The following is an 18,601-nucleotide window of genomic DNA, read 5'->3' as shown; positions in this document are numbered from 1 at the left end:
GGCCTAAACACCTTAACCTGGCATCTGAGGCCTTTTATTATCTGTCTGTCCAACCCACCTCTTTACCACATCTAACTCTTTCACTTCGAATGTGATCCTGTGGCAAAACCAAACCATCTCTGTGCCCTTGGAGGGCTTTGAACACTCATGTTCTAACCTCTTGGGATGCCTTCCTGCTGTCGCTTACAGTCTAAGTCTAATCTGCTGCAAAGATCTTTTTTTTTAAATTTCTAGTCAGTCTCTGCTTATCCAGCAAGGCTCATCTTAAATGTCACTTCTTCCTAGTCCCTCAGGCTAGAAAATTCACCTCTATGTCCAACACTGTGTCTTTTTCATCATAGGTGCTTAAAAATAACTGAACTGTTGAATAAGTCTTAGAACGTATTCATAGATAACACGCCAGAGAAATAGGTAAAGGTTCCTTTCAGGTGGGCATTTCTGTCAGGGGAAAGGCCTAGGTGGCTTAAACAACAGAATAGTATTTTCTCACAGTCTGGAGATTGAAAGTCCAAGATCATGGTGCAGGGAGGGTCAGGGTCTGGTGAGCCTCCCTCCTTGCCTTGCAGATGGCCACTGTCTCTGGTGTCCTCACATGGCCTTTTCTCTCTGCAAGTTCCCCTGCTGTCTCTTCCCCTTCCCAAAAAAACACCAGCCCTATTGGATCAGGGCCCTACCTTTTTGAACTTATTTAACTTTCATCAACCTCCTTTAAGGCCCCCTTCTCCAAATACAGTTACATTGGGGGTTAGGGCTTCAACACATGCATTTGAGGGGACACAATTCAGTCCACCACACATAGGTATAAAAAGTCTTCCGATCCTCTGAGAGTGTGTGCGCTCATGTGTGCGCACACCCTGTGTGCAGGTGTCCTCTGTTACAAGCATTCCTTCCTGGCCTCATTCAGGAAACCCACAGGATAGCAAATGGCCTTGCTCCCCTGCGGTGGCCAAGCTTGGCCTGTCTACTCTAACTGCCTCCGCATGATCCCAGCCCACAAAGACGCTGCTTTGGCCCCACCAAGAGGGCTCCGGACACATACTGTCTCACCCAGCGGTTCCATCACAGCCCCCTCTTTGCCTCCAGCTGCCAGCAAAGGGGAACAAGAGAGAATGAGCCACAGCGGGGAAGGGAAGGAATTCAGGAACTAGAACAGGAGGGTGACATTTTGTTTTTTAAAAGAGCAGTCTTTCCTTTTACTTCTGTTTAACATTGTCCGTGGGTTTTTTCCTCCACCTTTCTCCAGATTCCCAATTCCGAAAGCACTAAAGGAACCCCTTCGCTCTGTGAGTTAAGATAGTTGATAAGTGATGTGGGAGAATGCACTCTAATTAGGTCCTTGGTTAACCTACCCCTGACTTAACAGAGGGAGGCTGTTTGGTTACAAATAGTTTTTATTCTGCTAAATCAGAGGCTTCTCACACTGTGTCATCTGCCTGCAAATTAGCTAGAGGCACAAACTTTGCATTATGCAAAGTACTTATTCTCACAATTAATATGCTGGAAAGTGTGGTTTCACACTTTTCTGCCAGCACAGGGGTTCTCACCCAGGAGTGAACGAGATCACCTGGGGAGCTTTTACAAAATACCCAAGACTTGTCCTTCCTCCTCCCCACGCTGCCCCACAGCTGTGTGAGTGAGATGTGGGGTCCCAACCCCCCAGTAACCCCAGTATCACCACTTCTTATTACTTCCTCAGTGTCTTCTTATTAAATATTTCAAATCCCTTTTTTTCTTTTTTCTTTTTTTTCTTTTTTTTTTTTTTCTTGACAAAATCCAGTGACCAATTTGCTTTTTCAACATTTTATTCATTTTATTATGGAAAATTTCGAATGTATAGAAAGTAAGCAGTGTAGCATACTGAACCCCATGCACCCTCACCCAGCTCCAACAGTGATCATCAACATTCTGCCATTCTTGCTTCACCTATAGCTGGATAATTGTTGTCATTATTTTTGACTAATTCAATTTTGTTTCATAGATAGCATAGCCTGAGCGCTGAAAATTGGTTGTGCGTTTGTACTGCATATTGAATTGATTGTGTGCAAGGCACTTCCCACACTTTATCGCACTTAATCTGCACAGCACCCGTAGGCATTGTTACCCACATTTTTAACAATGGAAACTGAAGCTCTAAGAAATCACACACCTGCCCAAAGTCTCCCAGATAGTAAGTGCTCAAGCAAGAATTCATACTCAGAAGTGTTTGAAAAGCATTCTTTTCCCCCAAGCTACACTTCAGAAAAATAAAGTCCATGAAAAAAATGTATAGTTAAAAGTTTTGTAGCATGAATAGATGCATAGCTATTTGATAAATCACATATGTTATAATAATGTTAAAAGCTGGATGGTAAGTATATGGATATTCAGCGTAAAATTACGAAAACTATGTTTGAAATTGTTCATAATAAAATGTTGGGAGGTTTCCAACAAAAGCAAACTTTGTCTTAACTATCAAGCATTGGACAAGACAAACAAGCTATTTTCAGATACCTATCCTGTTGATATCCGCTTCAAAGAGAGCTTTGAGACTTGGTTGAATTTTGACTTTAAAAATAGTAAACCAAATGGAAGCCAAAAAGTATCTGAGACAGGTTTCAATCAATTCAGAAGTTTTTTTTGCCAAGGTTAAGGAACATGACCCATGACATAGCTTCAGGAGGTCCTGAGAACATGTACCCAGGGTAGCTGGGTTACAGCTTGATTTTATACATTTTATAGAGACGGAAGTTACAGACAAAGACATAAACCCACATATGTAAGACAAAGACATAAACCCACATACATTGGTTTGGCCAGCAAGGCTGGACATCTCGAAGGCAGTGTGTGTGTTCAAGGAGGGGTGACTTCCAGGTCATAGGTAGATTTAAATATTTCCAGATTGACAGTTGGTTCAAAGAATGAAGCTTTGCCTGAAGAGTTGAAATCAGATTGAGGTAAGTGGGGTCAGGGGGCCTGGAAGATAAAATTCTTGTCATGTGGATGAAACCTCCAAGAAGCAGGCTTTGGAGAGCATAAATGTAAATGTCTCTTATCAAAGGTGTCAGAGTCACAGGAGAGACCTAGGAAGGGAAGGAGATTCTCACCTGTATCCAGCCATTTGAATGCGAGGATCTTTTAGTTATCTGTGGTGGCAGGTGGTAGATATCCAGATATCACAGAAATTATGCATGGACTTTTTGTTTGTTTGTTTTAGCTCATCAGCTATCATTAGTATATTTTATGTGTGGCCCAGGGAAGAAAAAAGGTTGGACACCCCTGCATGCAAACTTCCCCCACAAGAGACATCTTTGCAAGGCCATTTCAAAATACATCAAGGAAATATATTTTAGGGTAAAATACTTTGATTTCTTTTTGGGGCCTGTTATCTGTCATGTGATGTTATGCTAGTGTCAGGTTGCAGTTAGTATCATATTGCTATAAGAGCCTGTTCTGTCAGCCTTAGGGTCTCTGTTTTAATGTTCATGCCAGCCAGTTGTGCCTGAACTCCAAAGAGAGGAGGGTATAATGAGGCAGATCTGACCCCCACCTTCTCTTCATGGCCTGAACTAGTTTTCCAGGTTTATTTGAATCCCCATGGTGAAGAGGAGGGTCCACTTAGTCACTTGGGGGGCTTAGAATTTTATTGTGGTTTACAATAAAATAGAGCTTACTTAGAGGTGTAAGTAATCAACATTAACTGGTGAGGTCTTAGAGAACTCAGAAAACCAGATTCAGAAGCAAAGCCTCTCCCAGGGTGGCCCCCAGCTGTGGCCAACAACTCAGGAAGCGTCCTCACCGCTGCTGCTCGTAGAAAGCCAGAGCCAGACAAAATGAACAAGTTATTTTTTCCAGTTCAGGCCACTTAGGTAGGATTCCATGATGATTTCTTTCTTACCATTTACCCAAAGGAACATTTTGCATACATACAGCCTACGTGTTGAAGCTGTTCCTTCTCACGGAAGGGCATAACCAGTTTCTTCACATAAAAAACATCGAGCCACCCACACTCCTCCATGATGTAATGCGGGTCCTGCTTTGATGGTGAGCTGACCAGGGATGCTCAGCAGTCTCAGCACTGGGAGTGGTGATTGGAGGCAGATAGCCTGTCCAGGGGATTCTCGAGAGCATTTTTTTTTTTTTTTTTTTTGCAAAAGGTATAAGGAGACCCTGGGCAAGCAGCTAGCAGCCCTCTTTTGCAACCATGCAGAGTCCCAGAGGTCCCAGCAGCCACCGTTCTTCCTCTTAAGCTTGGCTGCCATGGCTGCATCCACTCCACCCTTCAGTGCTTGAAGCCAAGTGGTTGTGGCCCTGGAAGGCTCTGCCCTTCTGGTTTTAGACTGCTGTGGAGGAGAGAGCCACTTGGAGATACAAAGCCCACCTCTCCAGAATCTTCCAGGGTCCCCACAAATTATAAAACTATGGTCACACCAGGAAACCAAGGCATTTTCAATAACAACCTTTCCTACTGATTTTCAGCTTCACCTTCCAGAATTCCAGTGCACTGCCATTCATACCATTCATTAACTATTCTTTCACTAGACCACAAGCAGGTATAAAGCCACAAAGAGGAATCCATCTCATGAGTTAACTACTCCATCAGCTTCCTTCACCCTGAAATCTTTTGGCAGTACAGGCTAGAAGGAAGAGCAGGCTTTGCAGTCAGACCGGGGAATGAATCCCAACGTTGTCATTACTGGCTGCAAGATTTTGGGAAAGTGGCTTAACTGCTTTCAGTCCAGCTCACAGGATTAATGTCAGGTTTGAACTCAGATAAAGTATGTGAAGGCTCCCTGCCAAGTCTCTGGCTTGTAACAAGTGCCACCAAGTGCTGGTGTCCTTTTTCTGTTTTATGTATGTTGAGTTGTAGATATCTGCTGTCAGGCCCTGTCCGTGCCACTGGCTGGTGATGTGAACACACCTTGTGTCTTTGCATCTCTGCACCCCAGTTTCATCATCTGACAGTGAACTGCCTGTTCTTCAAGATGTGGAGTTTTTTAAATTATACGATTTAGTTGCACCTTAGGGGATCCCTCTGATTATGGAGGCACAGTAAGGTCCTGAGCGTAGGTGGTCAGCAGCCCAGAAAGGGAGAAGGCCAGGGGCAGACTGGAGAATGGGACTAGTGAGATTCAGATAGAAAGAGCAGGGGCAAAATGGTCAAAGTGAGACTGGAATCAAAAGGTTGGCATAGTTTATTGGCATGCAATAAACTATGATTGCACTTAAGTTTTTAAAAACCAAAGGTGATTTAGTTACCCCACAGTGAGGAACATGGGTGCCTATGTCTCCAGTCACTTCTCTGCAGGAAACCTAATTGCAGCCTGGGCTCCGTGCAACTCCCAGCTTGGGGAGGGCCATAGGCTTCTTTGTGTGAGGAGCGCACTGCAGCATTCCTGCCCACACACGCCACTGCCGCCTTTCTCCTGAGAATGAGTTCCGTTATTATTTCATGTGACCTCACAGCCAGGAGAGCTGGATTGCTGTTTTGCATAACACACATTAAATTTGTTGTTAGATGTGCTGTTGAGCCTTGCCTGTGGATCTTCTGTCCTCCTTGTCAGTCCCTGCCTGCTGCAGCCATCCAGGCACTTAGGACGCTTATCTTTTTCTCTACAGCTGCAAGGAGCCCAGTAGTTGGGTTTCCTTAAATGTAAGCAGATGGAAGTGAGCAGGAGTGTGGAGGCAATTAGAGGATTTCCTCCTCCAAGCAGCGCGGGTTTGCTCTCTCTTTGGGTGTGTGGCTGTTCTTGCTCATTTTAATTTTCCATTTGGGTTTTGTCAGGCTGTCAGCTTTTTTTCCTGAATGTATTATGCTGCTGGTTGCAGGAGTTTGCAAAATGGGGTGATTTGGTTGCTTATTGTTTGGAATCAAACTTTTCACAGTAAGGTTCGGGTGATGCATATCATAATGATGATGACACTTCATATTTGTAAAATATTCTGCAACTTAAAGAATGTTTTCACATACGCCACTGTCTCATTTGGTCTGGACAGAGGCCCAGAAAAAAAAAAAAATGAAGGCTCTACTCAGTCTGCTGGTGTCAAAGTTTTCCCTTATCTTTTTACGCCATCTCTAGTCAAACCACGGTGGAGAGAGTAATCAAATGAAAACTGAAGCTTTCTGCTTTAATTCTTGTCTCCTTCTCCTTTCAGTCAGTTAAATATTTTTCAAACACTTTCTGAATGCACTGTTAGATTCTCTGGCGACAATTAAATAATCGTAGCAGATAATTGTTGCCATTGGGGAGCTTTCAATGTAGGTGGGGAAACAAGACATACAACAATGAGTTTACGTAACAGTACCTGGCACACGGAAGGCACTAAGGAACTAGGTGCTGAATGAGTGCGTGAGTAAATGAATGTAGAACATAGCCTACCAAAGTCCCAAAGGGCAAGAATCCTTAGGGGGGAACCAAAAGATCCACAGTCCTTGATGAGAATGGGCACTGAGGGTGCAGCACCCTCTGAGTGCCTGGGTGCCTGGGAGTGAGCAGGCGAGAGGACCCGGCACCCTTGTGGACAGCCTCCATTCGGTTAGCACCATTCCATGAGGGCTGAAGTAAAGAGGAAGCCATTTGTTTATGAGCTGAGAAGAGTGAGCAGGAAAAATGCCATTCTTGCTCTTAAGGATGAGACAAGCATAACAGAGAGGCAGACAGGTAGACCAGAAGGAAGAGATTGCTCACAAAATTATTGTCAGAAAAAGTGCCAGTGAAATCAGTCCACCTTCAAAGATCTATGTCCTGGTTTTGAGAACCTACTATATTGTAGACCTGTGCCAGAAGCCAGAAGAAGGCAATGGAGAGAATCAAAGAGATTCTTGGCCCTAACCCTTACGAGATGCTGCCATGCACAGGAAACAGTTAAATAATTTGACTGTCTCACCTGCAAATGATCAAGTGTTGGGTATAAGCCAAGGAGCTGAGAGAGGGGAGACCAGCACAGGCCTGAGGAGCTGAGAAGGGAGGCTTATGTGAAGGGTAAGACTCGCATGGGCCTGGCCAGTGGACAAGATGTGGGAACTGCATGGACAGTTATGTGGAGGTGCATTCCATCCTGGCTGGAGAGTGTGTGAGGGGCAGTGGGAGATTGGTGGAAAAAATATAGGCCACTGGTGTTGAAGGCTGGGAGGCCACGCTTCAGAGCGGAGAAAGTTGCTAATCAGAGAAGCGACATTCTGGAGGTGGTAAGTAGAACTTTGTTCATGCCCAGAATTTTCATTCCCGTCCTGCTGTCCTAAATGCTGGGCCGCAGTCTGCACTGTCCCCCGCTGATGGTATGAGAGTAAGCCAAAGGAAGGAAGCGTCTTCTTGGGATGGCACTGAGCGTTTTCAGTGTCTCCTCGGGGCACCGAGCCATGCCCCAGGGCAAATGCCCAGTGGAGAACAGGAGTTCAGGAGAAAAGGTCGTTCTCCAGTCTAGCAGTCAGCAGGACACTTGGCTTTTGTTGGGTGTTTTCACTGCCATGAAACTATACTTAGTTTGTGAATGTTTTGGTGACTACCAAAAATGTGTATGACATGAATTCTAGGCATTTTCATTATGGTGGATTTTTAAAAATAATATCCACATTAATATACACCCCTAGTGTAAAGTCCTTAAAGATACAGAACACACAGAACAAAGCAAAAGTCACCTATTATCCCGTCACACAGAGATAGTCACGCACATCATTAGTATTTTGTTGAATGTCCTTTGCCGGTGCAAATTTAGGAATTTTTAAAAAAATGGTTTCAAATTGGACTTAATGTTTTATATCCTGCTTTGTTTTAACTTAGCAGTGCACCGTGAATATTTTTTCGTCACTAAATTTATGTTGCAATATGATTTTAGTGCTATATACTATTCCATTATAGGTATGTACTGTGTTTAATCAATCAAATAGAAAATCAGTCTACTATCTTTGCTTATTTTGGTGTTTCCAGTGAGTTAGGCTTTTAACATATTTTTAAAAACAACATCAGAATCTAGTATTTTCAGATAACCATGTTTTTATTGAGTAAATTGTCCAGTAAGATCCAAGTGAATGTAGAACATTCTGTACCCTTTTATCTCATTTTTATTGTCACTTCATTAAAAATTGTAATAAGTCGACCCCTCTGTGGAAAAAAGAAATAATACATGCCATAGTTTCCTTCTCTAAGACTGTTGAAAACATGAGCTGACCAGGCCCCCATGCCGATGGACATACCTGAATATAGCGTAAGAGTGTAGGAAACTCAATTGGATCAAGAAGTTCTTAGAACTTAAATGACATCCTGCGTTTGATTGTGGTGAAATTTCAACAGAAGTAACTCTACCTATTATCTTCATATAAATGAAGAACCAAGCATTCAAGAGCTTTCTTAAGAGCTTTGCCTACCTCTTGACCAACGTCTCCCTCCATAGCATCCATCTCCTTCCTGATGTGGGATGCCGTTTTGGAGGGCCGCTTCCTGCTGACTTTATTATAAGCTGTGTAGAAGAGAAGGTGTCAGCCATGTTTTCCCTTTGAGGCAGAGTTTGATTTGCAGAGGCCGGGACTTCCTGCTTATGTGTCTTTCCAGTAAATAAGTGTGATTCACCACAGTTCAGAGTAACCCCATCTGCAACACCTCATTTTTTTTTTAAGTGAAATTTTTCAATGGGAATAGAATAGAGAGGAATCCTGTAGGTCTTCCATGAAATTATACTCCCTGCCTCTCAGAGTTTTACAATATAATTAGGTTACTTGTTTTTCTTAAATTTTTTTATTGTGCTGTGCTTATCTGGATGAGGTGCCTGTTGATGAGCAGGAGATGAAGGTCAAGAAATATAAGCACAGTGCTCAATTTTTTTTAATTACTTTGTCTTACTGTTGCTCGTGGATAGAAATACAGTTTTTCATATTAAACTAATACTTAGACGTTTGCTGAAACCTCTTATGAATTCTAATAATTTATCTGTATTTCTCTTAGGTTTTCTGTATAACAAACATACCATCTATAAAGAATTACAAGTTTTAGTTCTTTTTCAATCTTTTATCTTTTATGTATTTATTTTTTCTTTTCCTACCACTCTATCTACGACCTGCCGGAAATAGCGCAGGGGATAGGAAATAGGGATAGCATAGATTCTTAGCTTGTTCCTGATTTTAAAGGGAAGGCTGTTAGCATTTCACCATTGAGTATGGTGCCTACTGCTGGGTTTTGGTAAATACTTTCTATTAGATTATGAAAGTTCCCTTCTGACCCTAGTTTGCTAAAAGTTTCTATTTTAAAAAATTGTAAATGTGTTAATTATTACTGAATGCCCTTTCTGTATCTATTGATAAGATCATCGGGGTTTTCTCTTTTAATCTGATAGTACAGGAATTATTGTCATCCACTTTTTAAATTTAAATTGTCCTTGCATTATTAGCAAAAATCCACATTAGTCGTGATATATTTTATGCACTGTTGGGTTCTCTTTGCTGATATTTTATTTAGGATTTTTACATTTGTATTTATATCTACGAGTGGTCCATACTTTTCCTTTTTCCTGCCATCTTGGATTTGGTTCTGAGATTGTCCTAGTGCTTTTCCATTTTCTATCTCCTGCATTTTTGTTTTGTTTTGTTTTGGCTTTTTGCTTTGATCTAAAACACAGATTTTTTTTTTTTCATTTTTTTTCTATAAAACCATCTGAACCTAGTGTTTATTGGTTTTTGGATTTTTTTGGGTGGAGGGATGAGCAGCTTTTTAACTAATGAATCAGTTTTTTAAATGGTTATTAGACTATTCAGATTCCTCTCGTTAGAATAATAATTTGAATTTTTCTGTGATATTCTTTATTTCATTGAAATTTTCAAACTTAATGGCACATATTGCTTCATAGTAGTGTGCTGTTATTTAATCCTTGCTGAATCTGTAGTTATGTTCTCTCATTCATTCCTAATGTTATTATTTGTACCATCTCTGTGTTTTTCTTGATCAGATTTGATTTGTCTCTTGTTAGTCTTTCCAAACAAATAGCTTTTCCTTTGTTCATCTTCTCTAGTGTATCTTTGTTTTCTGATTTTAATTTCTACCCTTTATTATTTTCTTCTGCTTTCTTTGGACGTACTTTTATTTACTTTCTGACTTCATGAGTTGCATACTTGTTCATTAATTCTCAGTCCCTTTTTTCTTTCTAGGACAAGATTTAAGTATTTTATTCTAAATAAAACTATAGTGGAATCTGATACATTCTAATATGGAGTATTTTTATCATCCCTCAGTTATAAGAATGTTGTAATTACCATAATTATTTCTTCTTTGATTCATGAGTTTTATTAGCAGCATCATTTTAAATTCCCAAATGAATGAGTCTTTAGTAATCATTTGGTTATGGATTTCTAACTTTAAAAATCTGTTGTGGTCTGGGAATGTTGTTTGTATGATACTATTTCCACAAAATGCATTGAGACTTGGTTTGTGGCCTAGTACATGGTCAATTCTTTTTAAATATTCCATGAATTTCTTTAGTGCGTATTCTCTGACGGGGGCTGTGGGGACAGAGTTCTAAATATGCCCATTAGATTAAACCTCTTCATTTCGTTGCTCACATCTTCTGTATCCGTATTAATCTGTCAGTCTCTTCAAGAGAGGTGTTATTAAAATCTCTCACTGTATGTGTCACTTTGCCCTTAAAATTCTGATGATTTGCTTTATAAATGGTTATAACCATTTTCCAGAAAGAATATTAAAGAACTTTCCATTGGCATTATCCGCTTTCCCTCAAAATACGGGGTTTGTTTTTTTTTTATTTTGGCTTCTAAGCAACCATGAATCCAGTTTCTCAGAAGCCCTTGTCTCAAGGCATTTGTTTCCAGAGCCTTACCTTGTTAGTGTCCACACTATGGGCTATTTTAGAAAAACAAAAAAAGTATCAAAATCATGTAGCTATGATTTTCCTATGCTTGAAGGAGCCTTAAAACTCATCTAGTCCAGCCAGTATTTGTTCATACAAATTCTGCCAAGAAATCTCTATTGTCAAGGTATTCTTTATCATCTTTAGGACATTCTCATTATTAGAAACAAATCCTAAGAAGAAATTCTGCCATGTAACACCCATCCATTGTTTAAAAAAAAAAAAAAAAAGCTTAAATTCTCTTGTCTAAGCACAACAATTTCCAGTGTTTGTATTAGTTTTTCTCAACAGAATTTCAGGTCCTTTTAACATCGTATTACTGCTAACAGGTTCTAAATTCTGTGTTGTCATGCTTTGAGAGACTATCAGATTATACACACACATACTCGGGGTGGGGGGGTGTTTGTGTGTTTGTGTTTAGGAATGTTTTAGTGGGCTCCTATTAAGGAAGCCTTTCAGGAAGCTACTCTATACTGAGGCCAAAACCAACTGAACCCGTCATACGATTTCTCTCCCTCAAGGAAAGCAAATGAGAATGAGCGACTGTGACCCTTGCCTGTTGTTTATAAGCATGTACACCAGGATCTGTGTGATCCTTTTCCTGAAGATAAACAGCATACTGCTCAAGGAAGGAAAACAACGCATAGCAACAAATTTCCTGTTTTTTAAAGAAAGATCCAACTTGGTTTAGAAATTATGCTGGCTTTCTTTCTATGTTTCTAATAGAGAATAAGGAGAAACGTGCTTCTTATTTGCCGACATGAGGTAAGTGTTATGTCTGAAAGTTCCAGAGATCATAGTTTATACACTGAGGAAAGGTAGTGAAAGGTTTGCAAAGACCTCCTTTCCCGTGGGAGAGGTGCCCTACTGTGCATTCAGGGAGTTGGCTGTGGGTCATGGGCACAGTACCCTTCACCCAAATGATTCTTTCCAACCTCAAGAAAGCAAACCCCAACTTGGGGCCCAGAACTATTCATACAGTGGAAGAGTTCCACTTTCAGACAGACGATAAAAGAAATATCTTCATATTGCCCAGCGTTGTGTTTGATAAGGAATAGAGGAACAGTATTGTCCTCCTAACCAGGCTCTGTCTCTTGGTGCCTAAAATTCTATTATCATTGCATTTTTAAAAATCAAAGTTCAATCTTACTAGAATGGATAAGTGTAGCTTCTAGTTTGGTGAGTCCTTAATTGTTTCTTCCTACTGACCTTCCTGGCTCAGTCTAGCTAAGGGGAGGGTCTCCATGATGACCAGCAAAACTTCTCTCTGGTTAAGCTGAGCTTGGTTTGTTAAGCAACTTTACCCAACATGTTTCTATCAAAAGCACCTATGTTTCTCAGTGTTACTGGAATCCCAACTTAAGTGAGGCCGGAGCTAATGCTGTATTTCAGTAAATACCGCATTAGATCACACTTTTAAGCAGCTATGTCAAACAATTGACTTAAATTGAAATTACTTTCAGCTAACGCTTCCCCCCAAATTGTTTTTACACATGCTGCTGCTAAACCACATGTCCACTGTCCTGTACTTAGGCAACTTTTTTTTTTGGTTCAGGCCCTCACATTTTTCCTTACTAATTTTATCATGTCAGTTGTGGCCTATTACTCCAGCCTACCAAGATATTTTTATAACTTGAGATTGTCACTCCTGTCCTTTCAAAAGTTTATTCCATCTGAATATTTCACCATATAAATTTTCAGTATCTTCTATCTAAGATGTTGACAAGTTGTTGAAGAGCTCAGAGCCCCATTTTAGGCCTCCTGAGGCCACCTTCTAGGTGGACCTTAGCTCACCAATCAGCCCCACTTAAATATTATAATTCACTTCATTGTTCTAGTATCTAGCCCACATTTTCCTGTCTTATTCCCAAAGGTATTATGAGAGGCCTTTTTGGATAATGCATTGCTGAAGTCCGTAAAGAACCACACTTCTCTGACCCCTGTCAAAATAGAAAGTGGCATGAATATTCCTCCTATGAAAGCATCCTGTCTGGAGGATCAGACCAAATGCTAAAACACTTTAGTAGGTTTACCTAACTATAGCTTGTTTTTCGTGTATCATGCCTTGACACTTCTTCTGCAAGACGAGGTTTTTCTTTAAGACTGATTGATACTGAGATTTCAATATATAGAGAAATGGGACTGAATTTTATCCAAAGCTATTTTTGCCTCTATTTTGGGGACCTTCAAGTTAATTTCCCCCACTTACACTAAACTGCCAGATACCAGAATGTGGAAACTTGAATATTAGAGATAAACTAAGTACCCAGTTCCATTCCACCAGTTCACAGCCCTGTCTATCCCTCCAGCAACCCTCCATCCCACCCTCACCACCACCCTCCTAAAGCAAGATTACTAACACTGACCTGGAGTGCTAAAACTTCTTCCTAGCATCTTTTAGGTGCTTTTGTGGCAGAGCCATTCTGTGTGGAACTGCCAGACCAAGTCACTCTTGCTTAGAACTCTTCAGAGCCTCCCCTCTGAGCTCCAAATTCAGTCCAGTCCTCTCTCGGCTGCCTGTCTGATCAGAGGAGCCACTGCCTCCCCATTCAGACCCTATTCCACCCAGTGGGCTCGTCACTCTTCCCTAAATGTCTTCCATGCCTCCTTGATGCCCATCTTTGCCCTGGCTTTTCCTGTGGCCAGGAATGTCTCAACCCAGCTCTAGATTTAGAAATCTTGCTCCTTTCTCAAACAACAATATGTCTCTCCTCAATGGAACCTTGACTGATCTCTCCATTGGAAGTGACTTCTTTTTCCACTAAGCTCCTGTTAGTTAGCACCCTACAACTTCCAACTGACAATTGTCTTGCATAGAATTATTTGTACACTTGTTTTATCAAAAGCTGCTCCAGTGGGCCGATAGCTTATTCGTCTTTTTAATTCACCAAGGGCTGGATGTCTAGTAGATAGGATGTGTTTGTTGGATGGGTCATGGGTAGATGGATAGATGGAGGAATGGATGGAGTTGAGGTTTAAGAGAGGATAAATAACTTGCCAAGATCACAAAGCTGGACTAATAGAATTAATAATAGACTCAGTTCCCAAATTCAGTATTAACTTATTTGTCTAGCACCACTCCACATTCTCTTCCATGGTTTTGCTTGGATCTTTTGGTAGAAGTCTTAGTAATAAACATCCAGTTTTATAAAATAAAGTCTTGCGTTTGTTTATATTATACATTTATTACTCCTTGATTTACATGCTTAGGAATATAAATCTGTGAAAATACATGGCAGGATTTTCCTACCACATGCTTCAAGCTTAAAAAATATTTGAAGCTAAGCATGGTGGCTCATGCCTGTAATCCTAGCACTTTGAGAGGCCGAGGCAAGAGGATTTCTTGAGCCCAGGAGTTCAACACCAGCCTGGGCAACATAGTGAGACCTTGTTTCTACAAAAAAAAAAAATCATTTGCATATGGTGGTGCACAGTTGTAGTCCTAAGTACTGGGAGGCATAGGTAGAAGGATAGCTTGAGCCCAGGAGGTTGAGGCTGCAGGAAGCTGTGATTGTGCCACTCCACTCCAGCCTAAATGACAGAGCAAGATGCTGTCTCAAGAAAAAAGAAAGAAAGAATTTGAACGGAAACACTGCCACTTCTGAATATCTGTCCTATATGATTTGAAATATCTGTGAATACATTGAAAATGCTGATCTTTTCAACTCTAAAACTCAGAATTCTCTTAGTAGCATGCTGTAGTTATACTGTGTCAGCAGTTTTTCGGGGTTTTTGTTGTTGTTTTTGTTGTTAGTTGTTTGTTGTTTTTGTGAGACATGGGCTAGGGATCTGATGTTAAAAATAGAGATTAAGCCCCAGGACAAAATGGCCACCCTACCTAGAGACTGCAGTTCTGGCGTTCTCAGGCCACAGTGTAACATAAACATGATATTGTCAACCTGAGCCAGGGCTGATTTGCCTCATTTGAATCTGAAAAGGAGCCCACATCCTTCCTGTTGCTACACAAAGATTCTGAAAAGAATTCACAGAGAAAACAAATGGACTAATACATGTTATGTTTCCCAGAAGTCCTGTCTCCAGTGCCCCCAAAATAGTAAAATAGTTGGGAATGAGGTTGAGCAAGAAAAGAATAAAGGAATAAAAGTATACAATGCCAAGGAAAGGCCAATAGAAACTATTCTTTTTACTTTGCTTCTCTTAGTGTTTTTTTTCCAGTGTGACTCTGTAGATAATGGCAAAGAGAAATGCAGGGTCATTTTTTCCATTTTCAAGTAGAACTTATTTTGCACAATAGATCCACTGAGGCTTGCACCCATTCATGGTTTCAACTCACATCTCTCCAATCTCAACAAAAGTGAAGGTGGCCAATGTGTCCTTTCGTTGTTCTGTGACTTTGCTGCCCCTTTCTTGCTTTTTAAAATAAGTTCCTTAGAAGTATGGAATGGCATGAACACATGCCCTTTGTTTCAGCAATTCGGTCAAAATTTCCCGACTTGCCTTCAATGTTAGTTAAAAAAAAAAAAAAAAAAAAAAAAAAAATGACATGAATTATACTGGCATGAATCTAGGTGGTCTGGCCAACAAAGAAAGGAAAGGAGGGAAGAAAATGAGGAAAAGAAGAGAGAGGAAGAGCCTGCATCCCTAAAATTTCTTTTCTCAACGAGTATTTATTTGGTTACCTCTAGTACAGGCATTTTTAGTCATTGTATTAATTCGTTCTCACATTGTTATAAAGAAATACCTAAGACTGAGTAATTTATAAAGAAAAGAGGTATAATTGGCTCATGGTTCTTCAGGTTATACAGGAAGCATAGTGGCTTCTGCTTCCAGGGAGGCCTCCGGAAGCTTCCAATTATGGTGGAAGGCAAAGGGGAAGCGAGGCATCTCACATGGCAAGAGCAGGAGGAAGAGAGGGCTGGGAGAAAGGTGCTACCCACTTTTAAACAACCAGATCTCTCAAGAACTCACTGTCATGAGGACAGTACCAAGGAGGGTGGTGCTCAACCATTCATGAGAAACTACCCCCCATGACCCAATCACCTCCCACTAGGCCTCACCTCCAACGTTGGGGATTACAACTCGACATGAGATTTGGACGGAGACACACATGCAAACTGTATCGGTTATGTTGCAGAAAGTCAGAATGGAAGGAATCTAGAACCAAATACATAAAGGCAGGCGCTACTTCAAAATGGACATATACATTTAGTAGCAGTTGTACAGGCTGTCACTCTTGGATCAGAAGTTAAAGATGTCAGATGTAAACTGGATGTAACAGGGAAATTCTACAGATGTGGGGATGCAAATTATGGGATTTTTTTTTTTTTTCCCAGGAGAAATCATGCAGTCTTCCTAGAGGTCTTCATTATGAGCACATTTTCCATCATGTAGGTCATTTATCCCTGTCATTTCTTAATTCCATATTTGTTTCCACACACAGATTTTGAACATATGTTTATTTAAAATATTTATGAGGTATAAATGCTATTTATCTAGCGTTGTACTGAAAGTTTTACCCTATTAATTATAATTGTGTTATCTACATTTAAGTTTTTTACCTTTTAAGGAAAGAAAAAGGAGAAACTCTACAATCATGTAAAAAGTATATAATTTGCCCTAGAGATGCAGAATAACTTCTAGCAGATAATTGCGTACTTTGAACATGAAAAGAAATAGGGAGGGCCGGGCGCGGTGGCTCAAGCCTGTAATCCCAGCACTTTGGGAGGCCGAGACGGGCGGATCACGAGGTCAGGAGATCGAGACCATCCTGGCTAACACGGTGAAACCCCGTCTCTACTAAAAAAATACAAAAAACTAGCCGGGCGAGGTGGCGGGCGCCTGTAGTCCCAGCTACTTGGGAGGCTGAGGCAGGAGAATGGCGTAAACCCGGGAGGCGGAGCTTGCAGTGAGCTGAGATCCGGCCACTGCACTCCAATCTGGACGACAGAGCCAGACTCCATCTCAAAAAAAAAAAAAAAAAAAAAAGAAATAGGGTAGAACCTGAACTAAAAGAGGACCAGGTTCTGTTCTCCCTCCCTCGGGGGAGGATATGTTAGAATATTTTGTGTTCATGTTTTAATAAGCTTTCGTTGGATTATTAGGGTGACTTAAGTTTTTCCGTTTTAGAAGTATTCGGTTGGTGCAAAAGTAATTACCAGTTACTAATATTGTCAAGTAAAACCCACTCGTTGGGGTACACAGAGCAAGCACCCTCTTTTCCGTAGGGCAGCTCAGTCCGTGTATCATAAACACGGTTATCATTGCCATTCAATTTTAGCTGTTGCTCCAGAGAGACTTAAAAGCACATCACATGTGAGAGATCAGCAGGCAATATTTGGGGCTGTGAATATTGAGCAAATATTAAGGTTTTTTTAAAGTTCACCTTCACTCATGATTTACCTGCCCTAAGGAATTTGCAACAGATTCAAAATGTCAGCACTAGAAAAAGTGTCTGAGATGATCTGGATTAACCATTATAGTAGCTGAGGCCCAGGAAGAGTGAGTAGTTTACCTAAGGTAACCAGCAGGTCAGAGTACAATGCATGTTTCTGTTCAGTCATTTTATTCACCTCCTAGGAAACATATTGCGGTGCAGGTGGTTCACCACTTTTGATCAAATGTACCAAATCTTTCACTTGGATTAATCTTTTCAATTACTGAGTATCTATACCAGTCCTTTCCTATAGACATAGTACAAACTATAAATGCAGGCAACATAGGTAATTAATTTTAAATTACCAAGTAGCCACATTTAAAAAGCAAACTCACGTGAAAGTAATGTTAATATTTTTTAATTTAAGACCACCTGCATAAAATCATTTCAACATGTAATCATATTTTAAAATTTATTAATTAAACATTTTACATTCTTTTTTCATACTAAGTCTTTGAAACCTGGTTATGTGCTTTACACTTACATTACATCTCATCTTGCACCAGCCACATGCAGTTAGTGCTTGCTTACCCTACTAGCACAGGTCTATATGGATGAACAGGTCCAAGCTGTACACCAAACCACAGGCCCCTAACCCTTGAGATCGAAAATGTCTCTGAGTACTAGTTCCCATTTCTTTGAATTTTTGATCTTGGTACGCCATGCTTGTCTCCTGAAAACCCAGAGAGGTGAGCAATCATGAACTGCTATAAAATGAGTGTATCTGTTGAAAACATGGTCCAGCTCCTGCTAAGATAGTATTATTCTGTGATGTAATCACTCCTGTCTTTGTCCCTTTCCGTGAAGTTCTGCATTTCCTTCATGTCAAAAGTTCCCTTACCAGCTGCAGCCATTTCCTGTGGACAATGTTCTAAATGGCTTTTATTTATGAGATGTCTTGTGCTATAACTGCTGTCAGAATGAATATGTATTCCAAACCCTATACCCCAAGTCAGTCTAATTAACAGTCTTCTAAGAAATAATTGTTAAACTTTAGCTGTAGCTCACAACACTGGTATCTCTCACTTTGACCTAATTATAGAATGTGATGTTAAAACATGTAAGGAAGGAGATCAAAGAGGAAAGTCATCTTGCTTTCTATGTGCATCATATTTCATAGCTCCCAACCTCCACTTCCAACTGGCTGAGGGAAGGAAACACAGGGAACAGTAATGAATGAGTATAGAAGCTGAGGCTGTTTTGTTTTCCTCATCTTTGAAGTAGGAACAATAATAGTGCCTATCTTGGAGATTCGTAAGAATGAAGCATGAAACATGGGATCTGACATATCGTTGATGATCAACACATATTAAATTGCTTCAGGAAAATAGAGAGCAAGTAGGTCTATCTGGTGCGAAAAATGGAAAGGAAGCCTGCCAG

General features: G+C 40.6%; 1 protein-coding gene across 3 annotated transcripts in view; it reads left to right on the top strand.

Annotated features, from left to right (window-relative positions):
- The window catches only part of FYN (FYN proto-oncogene, Src family tyrosine kinase), a 210,251-nt gene that overhangs the window by 105,345 nt on the left and 86,305 nt on the right, over positions 1-18,601 (top strand). The window contains exon 1 of one of the 3 annotated variants that reach the window (XM_025382439.1): positions 6,869-6,959. The exons of the other annotated variants lie outside the window; for them this stretch is intronic. The gene's annotated coding sequence lies outside the window, so the exon portion shown is untranslated. Of the gene's footprint in view, positions 1-6,868; positions 6,960-18,601 lie in introns of those variants that run through there. 3 annotated transcript variants of the gene reach the window in all.

Source organism: Theropithecus gelada, chromosome 4, assembly GCF_003255815.1.
Source record: "Theropithecus gelada isolate Dixy chromosome 4, Tgel_1.0, whole genome shotgun sequence".
NCBI classification, from domain to species: Eukaryota; Metazoa; Chordata; class Mammalia; order Primates; family Cercopithecidae; genus Theropithecus; species Theropithecus gelada.
The sequence above is the reverse complement of the archived record's forward strand: the minus strand, read 5'-3'. Positions and strand labels throughout refer to the sequence as shown.